Genomic DNA, 5,113 nt, shown 5'->3' with positions numbered 1-5,113 from the left:
TTCAGAGTTTCAAAGGGACATATAGGGGTTTGGACATGAGGCATTCATTTCCTGATAGACAGCATTAACTGTCTTTAATTAAATTAATTAATTAATTAATTAATTAATTAAAGCATTAACTTTAAAAATCCATAATTGGCAATACATTTTTTCTCTTAAAAGTTATTAATATTAAAAAACAGTATTAAATATTATTACTTAAAAATTATTATACAATACACATTTTTGATTTGACCGATTACATTTCATTTATCAATGCATAGTGATAAAATTCAGGGCTCAGGAGTTAGCTCAGTGGTATTGTGCCTGCCTCCCAGTATTAGTATCTTATCTTGATTCAAAACTCTTTGCTTAGAAGCTGAATGTTATGATTTGTCCTATATTCCCATCAATGGAGGCCCTGTGACTGGAGGTACTGTAAGTGTTGTCATCCAAAGATTCTATGTGCATATTTGTGCTCCAGATTCGCTGTGATATCCTTCTTCAAAAATAAGATAAAAATCAACTGGTGAACATATGCAAACTCAACACTAGCCTCCAAACATGTGTGAAAACCATGTACTATACATACACAGTCTAGTCAATTAGCATTTGCAGCCATCCAAACATTGTCTTTATCCCACATGGGATTCACAATTTGTATTTATTTAGACCTGTGTCATGGATGTTGCACACCTTGAATGAACTGCTTGATATGTAACCCAAGAGATGAGCTCCTGTAGACTAGTTCCATCTCTACAACTTTCCAACTGTATTTCCTACTCTGGAGACTTCCATTCCATTCCCAGCCACGAGAGTGGCTCATTTAAGACCATGAAAGCAAGAAATGATATTTTTCTAAAAGTTTAATTCCTTTTTAAGTGAGTTTGGTTCATAAACTTCAGACATTTTATATGGTAAGAAAGCACTGTACCACAGAGATACAAGCCTAGCTCAATCTTTAAAAACATCATATTTTCCTAAAGAAAATATTTTTTGATGACTGCATTTATGCACTACTAAAATAAACAGCAGTATCCACAAATTATTCTTTCTTGACACCCAGCAGTTATAAAATATTCTGTAAAAAATCAATTTATGGACAGGCAGTGGTGGCACATGCCTTTAATCACAGCACTTGGGAGGCAGAGGCAGGCAGATCTCTGTGAGTTTGATGCCAGTGTGGTGTACAACAGCTATTTCCAGGACAGGCTCCAAAGCTATAGAGAAACCTTATCTCAAATACACAAAAACAAAAACAACAACAACAACAAAAAACAAAAGGATAAACTTACTGAGCATAAATTTATCAAACAAACAAAGAAAATAGAAGGAAGAGAACAAGGAGAAGTATGGAAACTGCACCTTCAGCCGGTGACTCCTATTCTCATTCTGGACTCCATGACTTTTTTGTAATGAAAAGTAATGAAAAGTCATTACTTTTTCATGACTACTGTGTAGTTGAACCACAGATTGTGCTGGAATCTCTACTCATGTTCAACACCACACACCTGAATGAAAAGAAAAATAAGAGCAGACTGCACATATGAGTAATAGTGTTTGTCACACATTGAAAAGATGTAGACAGGTCCACTTGAGCTGTTTTCTGCCTCTGATGCTTTGGGAATCACTGGGACCTTAAGGAAGACTGGGAACTGGAATGTCTTCAGAGGCTTGCTCAGGGTAATGGAGGCCCAGAGCCTGAAGGCAAACCTTGAATCCCAGTGTTGCTGCTCACCAGATCTAGAGCAGGTTTCTGTGGTGATGATGCTATGGTAACCTCTGTAATGTAAATTATTTATAGATGATGCTAAAGTATGCATCACCAAAACAAGCACATAGATAATCAGACATATACACACAGACAGATATACAGCAATGGAGACAATCTTTCCGCCTCCCCAAAATACATACAAATGCAGATGAATACATGAATATTAAATTCATATGAAAATTGAAAATATTCTTTTCCCACCTTTTTCATTCATTCTACTTAAAAACAAATAGCAGTGCTCATTAATAATGTACTGTGATTACATTGATTCATCTCACTATCTGCTCTCCTCTTTCATTCCTTTGAACCTTCTGTCTTCTCCTACTGTATTTCTCTTCTTTTCTCTTCTCCCTCCATTTCTGTCTTCCTACACCAACTCTGCTTCTTTTTCTGCTTATCAAGAAGCAAGATTGCAGAGCCATATCATCTCATGTAATTCTTTGAGTAAGCCCCCAGTTTTATAATGTCTTAGTAGGACCACATTGCCATTTCCACAGCACAGACATCCCTTTTCCTCCATTCCCATATTATGGTCTCATTCTTTCTTTGGTAAATGGCACTCATACCATTAGTTACAGACAACTCATTCTTTTGAGTTTAAGATCCATTTCTGTGGTTATTAAAAATGTCAGCTTTATGCAACCTCTTCTGTCCACTTCAACTGGTCAAGGTGAATCATCCCAAACAGAGGATAGAGGGCAGAACACTGTGTGCTCGTGAGGACATCACCTCTACTCTGGGTTCCCAAAGCTATCTGTTAACCTTCTGACTCAGAAGAAAGATTGAGAGAGAAAGAGGGAGAGTGATAGAGACTGACACAGACAAAGAAAGGGAGACAGAGAGGGATAAAGGGAAACAATGTGAAACAGTGTAATAAATAAACACATACAACACAACTGGAACCAGAAATTTAAATAATAATTTGGACATTTAAGGATTACTACACACTATAGCTGTAGAGAAAAATCCCATGTGTGATATAGAGAGGCAGTGCAGACACAGAGAAGTTCAGTCTTCCATGCTTCTCTAAGCAGTAGTTTTTGTGACTAAGATCTCTAAGTGCTCTCAGCGCCCCCTGCTGGTCCTGCGTTCCCCACAGCGGTGTTTTTGTCTGAGTTCACAGTAACATTCACTCACTGTGCTTCTTGCACAGTAATACATGGCTGTGTCTTCAGACTTCAGACTGTTCATGTCCAGATATAGAGTGTTCCTGGCATTGTCTCTGGAGATTGTGAACCGGCCCTTCACAGCGTCAGTATACCAGGTGCTACTACCACCTTTATTAATCTGTGCGACCCACTCCAGCCCCTTCCCTGGAGCCTGGCGAACCCAGTTCATGTAATAATCACTGAAGGTGAATCCAGAGGCTGCACAGGAGAGTTTCAGGGACTTTCCAGGCTGCACTAAGCCTCCCCCAGACTCCAGCAATTGCACCTCACACTGGAAACCTGTAAACACAAAGAATTCTGTTTAGAAAACTGACACAAGAGACATTTTTTTTCTTCTGCCTCTCCACACAACACACAGCATCTTATCTTTATGAATTACCTTTTAAAATGAGGACAAAAGAAACCATTATAAGCCATAAGTCCATGGTGAGTGTCCTGTGTTCAGTGCTGAACCCTGACTGAGAGGACTTAAAAATCCAGGGCTTATTTCCTGTACCAGAGCTGCAGGGTCAGGGCAGGGCATGATTTTATGGGCACATAGAAAACTTATTTGCATATCTTCCTGCCACAACAGGCTCTGTAGTTGATTCTGGGCAGAAGGCAGTACTCAGCGCAGATATAAGACATCATACACACTGATGACAGTTATAGAAATTGAAGCATTGATGTAGCTCTGTGTTCACATTTTCATTGTTAGGGATTCACCACACTCTTTAGTTCTCTTTTCACCATATGCATGGAAAATGTTCTTGTTGCTGTCTGTCTTCCTCTCAGTGAATGCTTTGGGTACATATTTATATTTGCAGCACTTAATTGTTTGCATCCTGAAACTCTTCCTATGATCACTTTTTACCTCCCACTCTGCCTTTCCCTTTCCCATCTCAATACCAGACAACATATGGCTGTCTTCATGCTGTCTTAGGTCAGTATTTATTTCTGCATATTCATATAGTCAATGTAATGGGGGCATGTAATACATTTTTATTACAAAACACAAAACTTTTGCATAAATTGTGTATTTTCTGAAGACATTGTTTTTATTTTCCTAAATTCTCAGGCTTTCTACCCACGCAGTCCCTTTCTTTCATTACACCCAACGTTTCCTTTCAAAACCTCTGTGCTTTTTCCTTCTTACTCTTCACTTAAGATGTCTTTTCCTGTCTTGACTTCCATTCTAGTTCTAAGCCTACAAAGCCAGATCACCAAACACAGAATCTCAAACACACAATCTGGATTCTCTCCCTAAGGCAGAAGCTATCCTTCCCAATCTTCAATATGTTGTGTGATATAAGATTTCCAGTATCATTCAAGTTCCTCCAAGGCTCAGACACTACTGATGAAGAGGATGTGGGAAGAATGTAAGGAGTGGAACACAGGGAGTGGTTAATGTAGGAGGGTCATCTGTCTATGTGTTACTTTCATTATTAAGAGACTGCCTTGGCCTTTGATAGGACAGCAGCTTAGATAGGTGGAGTAGACAGAACAGAATTCTGGGAAGAAGGTAATGAGGCTAACACCATGAGCTCTGGCCCAAGATGGATGTAGGTTAGAATCTTCCCGGTAAGCCACCACCTTGGGGTGCTACACACATTAATAGAAATGGGTTAATCAAGATGTGAGAATTAGCCAATAAGAGGTCAGACAGTGTTTAAAGAATACAGTTTCCGTGTAATTATTTCAGTGGTAAGCTAGCCGGGATCCTGGCCTCCGAGAATGCAGCCCGCTACTCCTTTTACAAGTGGTGTTGTGAAATGATGTCTTCTGGACATGTCATGTATATTATGGATTCATAATGCCTAATGTATTCTATAAAAACGCAAATACTCAAACCAGTCAAAACAATGGTATAGGTAGGGCTGATAATTATTTGGCACTATTTCTTACTGAGAGGAGTTGAAAATTTATTTTTCTGGACAAGGGATATAGTCACTCTTTTTGAGGGTAGAGTCCCTGGTATATTTCCTATGTTACAGTGCTTGGGTTCACACACATGCAGATATGGACAACACTAACTGGGCTTAAATAAGAATAAGTTTGGTAGGGCCTCTTGTTTGAAAGATGAGGGAGGAGCTGGATGGAAAAATATCACATGTAGAGATCCTAAGGAATAAAAAAAATAGTAAAAGCTGTATAACTGAGGCTCAAAACAATAAATTCAAAAGTCACTTAAGGAACACTGGTAAATATTAAA

At 38.7% G+C, this 5,113-nt stretch overlaps 1 pseudogene across 1 annotated transcript; it reads right to left on the bottom strand.

Moving 5' to 3' along the window:
• Positions 1-2,818: 2,818 nt before the first annotated feature.
• LOC148120384 (immunoglobulin heavy variable 3-74 pseudogene) lies at positions 2,819-3,453 on the bottom strand (annotated as a pseudogene). The gene is made up of 2 exons (XR_015739298.1): positions 3,302-3,453; positions 2,819-3,201 (listed from the first exon to the last, which is right to left on the bottom strand). The product of XR_015739298.1 is annotated as an immunoglobulin heavy variable 3-74 pseudogene (transcript).
• Between the last annotated feature and the right edge of the window lie 1,660 nt (positions 3,454-5,113).

Source organism: Myodes glareolus, chromosome 11, assembly GCF_982192425.1.
Source record: "Myodes glareolus chromosome 11, mMyoGla1.1, whole genome shotgun sequence".
In the NCBI taxonomy this organism is placed as follows: Eukaryota; Metazoa; Chordata; class Mammalia; order Rodentia; family Cricetidae; genus Myodes; species Myodes glareolus.
This window is presented reverse-complemented; position numbering and strand designations above follow the sequence as displayed.